Here is a 13,793-nt window from a genome sequence, read left to right on the forward strand (position 1 = left end):
AATATACGGGGACTTGGGGAAAGGGGAATTAAAACTAAAATCAGAATCTGTCCTCCAGGGGGCCACGGCTGAATGGAAGACGGAGGGTAAGGGGAGGGGATTTTGCGTCGGGGAACTGGCTCCCGCCTCTGGTTCCCTCTACCCGTGGCGCGCTCCTCTTCCTTCCTGGAGGCAGAATAAAATCACAATGAGTGGGGGTATGGACTTTTCTGATCAGTGTACCTTTCTGCAGCGCACGGCGTTTCGCCGCCTATCTCCCACAGTTCCTTGCTCGTTGACTCACTCTTCTTCTTTATTCTCTATCTCTTCACAGACTCTGCTGGGATACAAGGACACAGTGAATCAAGTTCTAGGTTTTCTTTCACCTCTGTGCTGGTTACAGCTTCTAGGTAGGTATGGCTCTCTCCACAGCTCAATATCTCAGTGCTCGCGCTGGCTCTCTTTTCTCTCCACAGACGACTGCTGGGATACAAGGACACAGTGAATCGAGTTCTAGGTTTTCGCTCACCTCTGTGCTGGTTACAGCTTCTAGGCAGGTATGGCTCTCTCCACAGCTCAATATCTCAGTGCTCACGCTGGCTCTCTTTCTCTCCACAGACGACTGCTGGGATGCAAGGACACAGTGAATCGAGTTCTAGGTTTTCTCTCACCTCTGCGCTGATTACAGCTTCTAGGTAGGTATGGCTCTCTCCACAGCTCAATATCTCAGTGCTCGCACTGGCTCTCTTTCTCTCCACAGACGACTGCTGGGATGCAAGGACACAGTGAATCGAGTTCTAGGTTTTCTCTCACCTCTGCGCTGATTACAGCTTCTAGGTAGGTATGGCTCTCTCCACAGCTCAATATCTCAGTGCTCGCACTGGCTCTCTTTCTCTCCACAGACGACTGCTGGGATACAAGGACACAGTGAATCGATTTCTAGGTTTTCTCTCACCTCTGTGCTGGTTACAGCTTCTAGGTAGGTATGGCTCTCTCCACAGCTCAATATCTCAGTGCTCGCGCTGGCTCTCTTTCTCTCCACAGACGACTGCTGGGATACAAGGACACAGTGAATCGATTTCTAGGTTTTCTCTCACCTCTGTGCTGGTTACAGCTTCTAGGTAGGTATGGCTCTCTCCACAGCTCAATATCTCAGTGCTCGCGCTGGCTCTCTTTCTCTCCACAGACGACTGCTGGGATACAAGGACACAGTGAATCGATTTCTAGGTTTTCTCTCACCTCTGTGCCGGTTACAGCTTCTAGGTAGGTATGGCTCTCTCCACAGCTCAATCTCTCACAAACGGCTACGGGTGGCGGGCTTAACGCTGGCTGGCTATGCAATGCGTCAATTGGACAGTAGTTTACAATGGGACGCCGGGGACCAAGACCCACTCTGCGAACTTGTTGGTTGACAGAGGGGCGAGGACGTCACGCCGGCACACCGGGTCGAGCGCTGCCCTTTCCTCGAGACCCGTTGGTCAATCGAAAACCGGACCGGGGCGCCCTTTCGTCGAGACCTCGGGCCGGCGGATCTCGTTCGCCTCTACTCTGTAATGATGAAAAAGACACAGGTAAAGTAACAACAGCAAATGTAGTACTCACGCACACCGCCACTCGCACAGTTCTTCACCGCCACTCTATAATACCGTCAGACTGAAGCACACTACAGCATAATCGTGCAGATGTTCTCTAGCGCCGTTTTTCTCTTCGTCGTCCCGGGACGAGTGACTGAAGGCAGGGTTACGTCAGACAAGACACAGCACTCTCACTGCAATACACAGCATTACACAGCACCACTTCAAGTGAAAAGTTCTACATCCAAAAGACTCACCCACCACGCTCAGTGCACACAATGACACCCGCCTTCTTCCACTTTGCTCTGGGCGAGAATAAGGAGATGGTAGACGGCCTAGCGTTTGTTTATTGTCGTCACTGTAGCTGCTTACACAAAAACCCTTCGGCTCACCCACCACGCTGGTACAGGGGTAGGGCCACTCGTTCTCTCTTGAAAAACACTCCAAACGATTGCATAAATCAACTGCATGTAAAACACCTACTTCAAGAGATGTAGTTACTCACGACTTTTGTCTCCCTTCGTCCTAGGTTGACTTCACGCTGTAATAACTCCAGATGCATCAACGAGGTGTTTTCCAGCCACCAACACCACTCTTCCACAGGTGCGTACTCACAACAGTAAGTTTTCCTCTTCCTCCGTTTCTCTCATCCAACGTTAGTATTCGTCTAATATTCCACCTATAAGGTCGTCGATATCTTCCTTTGCATAGATCTGTAATCCAAGCAAGAGAGAGAGAGAGCAATACAGCGATCCAAACAGCGTATCCGGCGAGCCCAACTTGGCGCTACGATACACAACACCACACCGTAACAACAACCACTGTGATTTACGTTGTTCTAAAATACTCTCCTGGTGTCCCTTTCGTCCAATCACCCGGCGCTCCTCTTAATAACTGCCAGCTGTGTATGATTTGGCTGATTTCAGCGTTCGCGACGCTACCGGATGTCCGGTGTCTTCTCTTACCGGTCCGGGTGGAAACATCCGGGCGGAACCAAACTTTCCCAATCTTTGGTTCCGCCCAAAAGATCGTCACCCCTGTGACATATACAATTTAAAATATTACTAATCACCTACAAAGCCTTAAATGGCCTAGCACCCTCATATCTTAGAGAATTATTATCAGAATACAATCCATCACGTGCATTGCGGTCACAAAATTCTGGCCTCTTAATTATCCCTAAAATATCAAAAGTGTCTAAAGGTGGCAGATCCTTTTCCTACTTAGCCCCTAAGCTATGGAATGATTTACCAACCGACGTCCGAAAATCAGAGACAGTAGATAACTTTAAATCTAGACTTAAAACTTTTCTCTTTAACAAGGCTTTCAAATAGTTGTTTTAACAATGGTACTTATCTCCTAATAGCTAGCTTGTACAACCTAATAAATAAATAAATTAATTAATGAATAAATTAAAACCTTTTTTTTTTCGTCAACACTTCAAAGCATGGTAAATCTCATTAATACTCTTTAGTAATATGCTGAAACTTTGAATTGGTTTTAGACTGAGTCTTAACTGCCAAATATGGCCGGCTTGCAATTTTGGCCTTTTCCCACGACCTTAAAATAGTATGTCATACAAAACCGTTTGCCACTGTACGTTAGCATTAACGACGGCAGTGGGGCCTCTGGCCTTAGTCAAACGAGTTCTGTTTCCGTTTCTAAAATCATTAACTATATGTAATACACTTAACCAGCAATAGTTAGCCTGTCCGGAACCGAGCTGACTAAAACCACATTACTGTGTGACACTTGTTTTCTATGTGAACGGCCCCTACGCTAATAAGATTTTGTGTCTCTCTCCCTGTCTCGTCCTTGATCCCGAGGACGAGACAAACAGATCCAGTTCCGGTACATGTGAAAGTCGGCACACAACTGATCTACTAGCTGTTCTTCAACGTGATGTCCAGCTGATGCCTGACCAAAGACCACCGGCAGAACCCGCTTAATCTCCGCTTAATCTCCGCTCAATCTCCTTCCGTTTCAATGTGTATATATATATATATATATACCTCCCAAGGGTTTTTTCCTCCTATGACTTTTTTTACTTCCCCGGCTAAAATTCCGGGGGTTTTTTCTCCTAGGGGGTTTTTCAACCCGGGGAGGCAGCCTTTTTGGGCTTAACTTCTATACGTTACATTAGTAATACGTTTGTTTATAATGTTGATTTATAGCCGTAGCAAATTTAACTGCTTGTGCTATCGTTTATTATGTTGTGCTATCTGTCGTTTTTCTGTGCTTTTCACTGCATCTATTATGTAAAGCTGCTTTGATACAATTACCAAATTGTGAAAAGCGCTATATAAATAAAATTGAATTGAATTGAATTGAATTTACGGTATGTTGCTCAGTAAGTCACCTTTATGCCAAGTTGCCATGACTGTTACGGTCCGTGTTGGCATTGGATTGGATTGTACTCACTGACTTCTACAATATTTAATCTGGCCATTTTCGCCAATATCGGTCTAATATTGACATACAATATAAGATCGGCCTATCCCTAGTTTTATGTAGAGGTCGACCGATATGCTTTTTCTCTGGCCGATGCCGATTTTTTAGAAATCAGGGCAGCCGATGGCCAATATGTTTGGCCAATTTTCTATATGTACATAATAATCAAAATGTTCTCATCATTATTAGCAGATATTTTAAATGCAAAAATGTCACTATTTAAGTCAAAGCATTTAAAAATATATGACTGGTCTTTCTGAAGAGTTTTACAACCTCCTCTGCAACATGCATTTATCAGACACTGATATTACCTGACACTCTACTGTCATCATCTTTGATCAGTTTTTTACCATGGCTTTTATTGCTTTGTAGGATAAAATCCTTATTTGGTAGACCTGATAAAATATTTATTCATCATAAAGTTAACATAGTAAATGTCTGTTTTTTAGTTGAGACTGTTATTTAGGGCAAATCTTTCTAAACACATTTACATCCTCATTTCTGAGGCGCTATAAGTCACTGTGTTGACAGTGACGTCTTGTGAGTTTAGTGTTGGGACAGATCTGTTGTTTCAACCTTTCATTCAAACGAATCCGTTCAAAGGAGTCAGTTTGCGAATCGGGCGCTGTGTTCTAATCCAGGCTGAACAGCGCAAAACTGTAAACAAAGTGTTACTGTAACAACACGAAAAACATTTCCTTTGTGGATATGATTTGGTCTTCTGACCTTTCGCCATCGAGTCAGTTTTGTTTTGAGTAATAAAAGCAGGGAGACAGAAAGCGTGCGCGCGCAGCTCTTCTCTCTCTATCACGCAAACAAAGATCATCATCACTCATTAATCACATGAAATGAGCCTAATCTTTGCACGGACAGTTCATCACGAGACATAAGCCCGTCGCGCTGTTGTACTGGCTGCTTAATTCGCGCAATCCCGCCATCGTTTACTAAAGCTGTTTGTGAACAAGGCACGGCTGCACACACACGGGAGCGATCTACTTGCAGCAAGAGGCAGCGTCACGAGTTCTACAACAGCGCTTAGGTGCCGCAGATGCGCCTGCCTATTAATCTGTCTATTTTTGCAGCAAAATCGGCCAAAGCCGATTTTTTTTAAATATGCCAAAAATCGGCCAATTAATCGGCCGGCCGATAAATCGGTCGACCTCTAGTTTTGTGTACCATGACATAGGGGTGGGTGATATCTCGATATTCAAACTATATCGATATTTGTAAAACACAATGTTGATTTTATGATATCGTATATATCGATAGAATTTTTGTATTTAATTCTGATTGCCTTCTCTGTGTGCTGTGCTCGCCTCCACCTCCTTGTTTTTGTTCCCCTCCCCACACACACACACAGGTTAGCAGTAGTCTCTCTCTCTCTCTCTCTCTCTCTCTCTCTCTCTCTCTCTCTCTCTCTCTCTCTCTCTCTCTCTCTCTCTCACTCACACTCACACTCACACTCACACTCACACTCACACTCACACACACACTCACACACACACTCACACACACACTCACACACACACTCACACACACACTCACACACTCACACACACACACACACACACAAATTGTCTTATTTTATAGTTAAATTATAATTTTTGTATATATTTTTTTAAATGCTGCAGAAGCACTTTCTTCCTACGTGAACTACCTCTTTGCACTTTAATAAAAAAATACCTTGTGGAACTTTGCATTTTTGTTTTGTAGTAGATTGTTGAGGAGGGTATGTTTCGTGAAAAGCCATCTAGATATATATTGTTTATCGAGATATAATTTTCACTCCATATCGCCCAGCCCTACCATGACATTAGCTTGAAACAACAAGGCCTGTTCATAATAGCTTGTTTTTATCAAATTGAAACTTGTCCTGTAACACTGAGTTTGTTTAACCTTTTTCATGATACAGGCCCCTTATCCACTCGTTTAACTCTGTTGATGTGATTGGTGACATGTTTGTGATGTAGGAAACTGAGGCGATTTCAAAGCATAAAAATGAGACTGTTTTGTAAATTCCAGTTCTTTTTCGTAAAAACGCTCTTGACATTGTGTCACGAGCGGACGCTATGGTTTCTTTGAAGCTTTACTGAACAACGCCTGGCCAATGCCAACTATATAGCCCATCTGTGCAGAAAATATCCAGATTCTTTTGACTGAACAAACAGTAAAGGTGATTTGAGCAGTAATACAGTAGCTTATGCAATGTCTAGTTCCCTTCTCTTAGGTATTCAAGGTTAAAATGGTAACCACAGATGTTTTATGGAGAAGATACTTAGTAATGGAGTTAAATTATTATTTTACACATTACTTAAAGCATATCAAAGACATCACATAGGTGTCAGTGACAGAAGACAATGGAGGCAGGATTAAAAGTAAACAACAGTTGAGATAAACGATAAATGCAAATAAATGAGATTCCAGGTGCGCGCACACACTCACACACACTCACTCCAGAGCCGAAGATGTAGAACAGGTAATCCTAAAATCCAAACTCTTCACAACAATGAAATGGTAATCCTGTGAAGGGTAGAATAGGTCAGGTTAGCCCACACAGCATACAAGCGTAGCTAGCATTGACGAGCGCGGACATTGTGAACTTGATTTTCACCACACAAGGAAATTTATGAAATAATGCAGTTTATAAAACTCACTTGAATATGTTTTTATTTGACATGCATGTAATTATATCCACACATGGGGATTGTCTAAGTGTGCCCATACTTTCCAATTTATCCCAACACAACTGCATATGTATTATATTACCATTACCAACTTTGCTTGTGTGTTCTTTTGTTTTAATAAAGTACTCCAAAAACTGTGGAGGCCAACACATGCTCAATGAGTATTTGTCTCATGTTGAGTCACCAACAGATGTTCAACTGTCAAAAAGGTAAAACATATTTAAATTATTGACATCTTGTCAAATAATCATTATTTGTAATTATCTCTATGTTTAATATAAGTTAAAATAAACCGACTTGAAAACCATCAATGTGTTTATTTCTAAATATTTCTCCATATTATCTGAGTGGACATCCATGACATGTGGAGTCCCACAGGGTTCAATTCTTGCACCGCTTCTGTTTAATTTGTATATGCTCCCACTTGGTCAAATAATGAAAAAGAACCAAATTGCTTACCACAGCTATGCAGATGACACCCAGATATACTTAGCCCTGTCACCCAATGACTACAGCCCCATTGACTCTCTATGTAAATGCATTGATGAAATTAACTGTTGGATGCGTCAAAACTTCCTCCAGTTAAACAAAGACAAAACTGAAGTCATTGTATTTGGAAATAAAGATGAAACTCTCAAAGTTAACACATACCTTGACTCTAGGGGTCTAAAGACACAAAATAAAGTCAGAAATCTTGGTGTAATTTTAGAGTCTGACCTTAAAGGCAGGGTAGGCAGGAATTATCTAAAAAACTTTTTTACAAGTTTGTCTAAACTGTCTTTATATACAAATGCATAATTAAAATGTAAGTACTCTAAAAAAGAGAGTATAAAACTCGAGTGTCTGTAGACCTCTCACGACTGTGTTAAACACAGCTAATTATTTCCATCCGGGACGAAACATATGATTAGCTTGCTCAAATATCACTCTCTCTCGCGACCATGGCTCCACCCGTTGCTATGGGATCTGCCCAGACATGCGCACACCCGATTGATTTGAACGTGCACGAGGCAATAGGCAGAGCAATAGTACAGCAGAGAAATAGCACTAACAACTCACAGAAACTGCATTCACATCTTACAGTACCTGCATATCCAGTCAGCGAAGGCAAAAAAGGAATAAATGAAGCAATCAAACGAGAGGAAATATTGCGTGGCTTTTCCTCGAGTCGATGATGCGGTATTGTCTGCGGAGTGTAGTCCTCGTCAGAGTCAACAATGCTTTCATCACAGAAACTCTTCCATGCAAAACACTGGCTGAGTGAGTACTAAAAGCCATCCGTTTATAAAAGCCATCTGTTTATATTCCTAGTGATAAAGTTAGGTGTATTATTACATGTGATTGTGACTTGATGTTATTACATGCACCGCGCTCCTTCCTCTCCGCTTGTCTGAGGTAATTCGCGCGTTCATGTGTTTTGGGGGCGTGGCTTAAGAAGAAACCCAGAAGGGAGGGGGTGGAGTGAATGGAAAGGTTACCTGTGTTTGGAGCAGTGCTGGGAGGTGTGCAGACGCTCGATTTTTGTGCTCTCTTTTTCAGAGTACTTACATTTTACTTGTGTATTGATATATAAAGTCAGTTTAAACAAATTTGTAAAAAAGTTTTTTTAGATAATTCCTGCCTATTCTGCCTTTAATTTCAGTAGTCATGTGAAAGCAATAAGCAAATCAGCTTACTACCATCTCAGAAATATTGCCCGAATTAGATGTTTTGTCTCAAGACAGGACTTAGAAAAACTTGTTCATGCTTTCATCACCAGCAGGGTGGATTACTGCAATGGACTTCTTACGGGGATCCCCAAAAAGACCATTAGACAGCTGCAGCTCATACAAAACTCTGCTGCCAGAATTCTGACCAGAACCAAAAAATCTGAGCACATTACTCCAGTCCTCAGGTCCTTACACTGGCTACCTGTTACATTTAGAATAGATTTTAAAGTATTGTTACTCGTTTATAAATCACTTCATGGCTTAGGACCCAAATACATGACAGATATGCTAACTGTATATAAACCTAAAAGATTACTCAGATCATTAGGATCCGGTCAGTTAGAAATACCAAGGGTTCACTCAAAACAAGGTGCGTCAGCATTTAGTTATTATGCCACCTCTAGCTGGAATCAGCTTCCAGAAGAGATCAGATGTGCTTCAACAGTAAACACTTTTAAATCTAGATTAAAAACACATCTGTTTAACTTTGCATTTACTGAATGAGCACTGTGCTGCTTCACACTGACTGCACTTTTAACTCAAGTCACTTTTATTTCTGTTTTATTATTTTTAACATTTTAAAGTGTTTTTATTGTGATTTTATTGTGTATCTATTATTTTTACATTTTCTTTTTTCTCTTTTATATATTGTTTTCTCATTTCTATGTAAAGCACTTTGAATGACCTCTGTGTATGAAATGTGCTATACAAATAAACTTGCCTTGCCTTGCCTATTATTGTTTCTTTTTAGCTAAACCAGTAAAGATCTACAAAGTCCCCAAAAATTTGGATGCAAATGGCTTTAAAGACCATCTACGAATAATATTTCCACAGCTAAAAACACAGAATTTTGACCTTTGTAAGGTCAATAGACATAGAGTTGTAACCCCAGTGGAAAATTTTACTCCCAAAGCCACTCGTTCAGGTGAAGTGATGGGACGATCAGCAGTATATATTCGTCCTGAGGTAAAAAAAAAAAAACTTCCAGAATCTCTTTCTCTGGTTTGTAGCACAGAATTAATGTTTTTGCTAATGTTTCCATATTTTGTAGCATGACATTCACAGTGATAGTGACAGTGATAGCAGTCAAGTGGTAGATTTGGTAAGGAACAAAAGTACTTTGAAATTTTCATTACTAATATACACAGTTAAAAATGGCAACTGTAAATGTATTTCTGTATTTGTATTATTTTTTGGTAAATGTATCTGCTCATGAGGATCCTGAGTATGATACGTCACATGAGATAGACACATCTGCTCGTGAGGATACTGAGGATGATACATCACACGTGACTGACACATCTGCTCGTGAGGACACTGAGGATGATACATCACACGTGACCGACACATCTGCTCGTGAGGACACTACCGAGGATGATACATCACACGTGACCGACACATCTGCTCGTGAGGACATTACCGAGGATGATACATCAGACGTGGCAGACACACGTAACACTGAGGAAAATATGGTGAGCATTCAGCACCATTTATGTTCGCTGTTAGTACAAAAATAACACTGACTTTTATATGTTGTTGACATCCCATACAGGACACAATGGTTAATTCTGTTGGGGAGAGTGGTGTAGTTACACAATCAACCAGACAACATCAAATGGTATTGATTCATGCACAACATTAAGTTAATGTACATGATTAAAAAGCGTACAACAATTGATTGTATTGTCCTAATATACCATTTTTTTTATTTGAAAGTCAATAAAAGCTCTTATATTTAAGCTTTAGACCAGTGGTTCTCACAGTAGCTCCTGCCTAGTGATATGTAAAACAATCACTGAATTTAATGTAAATTCACACCCATGCCCATTCAGTCTTAACAATTCAATGGTAAACGACCCCATTGTTTAAAAGTGCATGAAGGAAAATAGTGGAGTGGTGAAGGAGGAGATGGGTAAGGAGGAGGAATGCATTTACCTTTTTTTTATAATTTTTATTGATGATTAACATAACTAACTAAATGTTTGTGCTTCTCCTGAAGTTACGTTTAGAATTTCATTCATTTAAAGTTTAAACTAGGGATGTCAGCATAAATGCATACAATTAATTTATTAATCATTAACGCGTTTAAATAAAATAATGCAATTAATTGCCCAAGCAAGCCGACTGGCATTTGGTGAAGTTCTGCGAGAACATTTGGAAAGAATACGGAAATCTTTGTTCTTGTAGAGCTGTGCTTGTATTGGTCTATGTCAAGGGTCACCAATCCTGCTCCAGGAAGACCATTGTCTTTGCATAGTTTAGCTCCAACCCTAATCCAAAACTTCTAAAGCAGCTAATTAAGGGCGCACTCACACTATCCAAACCAAACCGCGCTCGGGCGCGTTTGACCCCCAAAGCCTGGTTCGTTTGACTAGTGTGAGTGCTCTGTTCCGCGCCCGAGCGCGGATTGGTTAATCGCGCCGCGGCCGGGTTGCAGAGGTGGGCCGGAGCGCGGTTCACTTGGGCTCAGGCGCGGAAGGCTGTGGTGTGAGCGCAATCGCGCCTGGGCGCGCTTCAAAAGGTGAAGACGTCAGTTGCGCGACCACTCACCATCATCTGCCTTCGTAAAAACCTTTTGATGCGTGACAGATCAACTAAGCAATATGATGGCATGTGAAAGGGCTGTCTGTAATCGCGCACCAAACGACTCCGATTAAAAAACACCGACCTTTCATTACGGTGGGTTCCAGTGTTCAGTGAGAGCTTTACTTCCTGTTTTTTCCAAAACAATCACATCTTAATGACGAAAGCGCGCCCGGACTCGATCGATACAAGTACAGTGTGAGTGCGTGCACATGGGGGAGTAGGGAGGGGTGACATTCGCGCTGGGGCTTGGTTTGGTTTGGATAATGTGAGTGCGCCCTAAGGTGCTTCAGGTGTGTTTATTTAGGGTTTGAGCTAAACTCTGCAGAGACACTGACCCTTCAGGAGCAGGATTGGTCTACGTAGAGGTGCATCAAAACAAACACACATAGACCACATAGCTGGGTATTTAAAGAAACAAATATTTCCCTGCCCCCGTTTTCAATAATAGCGTTATTCAAAAACTTGTCATTAACATTAACCTGCATAAATATGCCTTCGGGTGCTATAATAACTATGTCAAACGGAGTGTAGGGAGGGAAATAAAGTCATGCAAGTCAATCAAAATCCTCAGAATCGGCACCAACGAATAACATGAGCGACTTCCTGTTCCTTTTAACTGTAAACATAGGGCGCTCACATGACATTAAGCATTTTCTGGCACATAATGTGACGTTTCAGAATCTAAACCCCTGTTTTTTCCAGTTGACACAGCAACACATACAGTAACTATGGTTATCAGAAATCTCAACAGTGGCCGGAGGTTTTAGAAACGGGGCAATAGGCTCTCACCTCTTGGTGGATCTAGTTTGCATGTGTTTGTGCATATGTGTGAAACCCTTTGACTTATGAAACTATTTTCAAATTAAAGCATGTTCTTTGTAAAAGGAAAGAGTTGCTTTTTAAAAGGCATTTTTCCTAAAGGGGGTTGACTTATATTTGAGAGAATATGGTAATATTCACTTTACAATACTTAATATTTATATATTTAGTAGTGCTCAGTAATAAATTTCATTCAAGTAATCACTATCCAATGTCTGTCAAAATTGACTATTGATCGTTCATTTTAGGAAAGTCTTCAACAAAGACGTAACCTTATTATGGAACAGGATGCAGCATTCCAAAGATCTTTGGAAACTGACAGACAGAAGGTAATACAATAAGATATTATCTAATTTTAAATTTGATAAAAAAATGAAGTTAATCACTCTCTGTATGTCTCTGTGCATAGACTCAGAGAGAGAGAGAGGCCCACCGCATTGCTAAATGTATAGAGGAGGCAGAGAAGAGGCGTGTCGATGTAGGTGTCAAATCTTTTTTGTATTGCAAGCCTAATTAGTGGTGCATGCATCTACTAATCATTGTCTTTAGGATCATTTCATAGTTAAAGGCAGGAGTGTTTGATTATAGTTGGGCCAAAATTCTACAGGACAGTCAATTGTCAGGAGTACGATTGGGCACCCCTGGAGCCTTTGCAAATATGGTGGTGTAGTGACACAGGGTTTCTTGAAAAGACACTTATTCATTGTTAATCATTTACACAGATTGTGAATCAGAGGATGGCTGAGGCAGAAATGGCTTCTGAAACAGGTGGTACTTCCTTTCAGTTCCGTTATTCTGATGGAAGTTATCGTAGGAGGGATTTCCATCTTGACAGCCCTATGCAGGTATGTGGAATAGTCCAATGACATAATTTACCTATGAAGCATTAATGCATAAAATGTAACAGAAGCCCCTTTACACATGCACAGTTTACCTAAATTCTTGAAAAGAAAATCCAATCATATTTAGTTATTTTAACATAAAAGTGGAAATAACCTGAAAATTAAAGTGGTGTGAACTCCGCTATTATCTTTAACATAAAATGGTTTTCAAAACTATTTTTTAGAGTTATAGTTATCATTATAATTTGAACGGCCCTTTAGGAGGTTTGTTCTTGATTGCACATGATTGTGCAAATTGTGAATGAAACATTGTAAATATGATTTTTATTGATGATTACCATGTATCCAAAATATAAAAACACTTAAATCTTAATGTAAGCAAATCATAAATGTATACTTCAAATTGCGAATGTAATGCTTAGATTATGAATTAACTGAAATAAACCTTGATAATAAATTAACTGAAATAAACCTTGATAATAAATTAACAGAAATAAACCTTGATAATAAATTAACTGAAATAAACCTTGATGATGTATGCAGCCTGCATATGCAACCTCTGGAGGATGCAGCTTTCTGTTTGAACCTTTTACAGTGCATGCTTTATATTCTGTCTTTTACTGCGTTTTGTTTTTTTGGTTGGGTTTCCAATAATGTTCGTTCGGGAACTCACATTAAGTCTGAGAAGCATTGTGTGTCTGTTGATCAGTGTCAGAGGTCTCACCAGATTGAACCCTCACACAGAGTTTACATGATTTAATGTCTGCATGTTCTTGCTCAAAAAATGACAGTGGCTGTATCATTTCTATTGTAAATAAATGGACATATATTAAATATTCAAATGGATTTAAACATTGTTTGACTAAAAATTAGTGTTTCTCTCCCTCGAAAGTGAAAGTGAAGATGGCGTCCGTGAGACGAGTCCGTGAGACGAGTCCACTATCGCCCCCTGCAGGCATTTGTTATAATACATACATAATGCTTTTTATTTATAGGACACAAATGCTCCGTCGAGTTCTTCATCTAAAAGCCTTTTTTACTATCTTATTCCTATTTATATATTAAGTTTTACCTAGGAATACTTTACCGTGAGGATTATTGAGCAGTACTACCACGTGAAACTATTTATCACTAATAAACACCCACAGT

Source organism: Misgurnus anguillicaudatus, chromosome 16 (genome assembly GCF_027580225.2).
Source record: "Misgurnus anguillicaudatus chromosome 16, ASM2758022v2, whole genome shotgun sequence".
Lineage (NCBI taxonomy): Eukaryota > Metazoa > Chordata > Actinopteri > Cypriniformes > Cobitidae > Misgurnus > Misgurnus anguillicaudatus.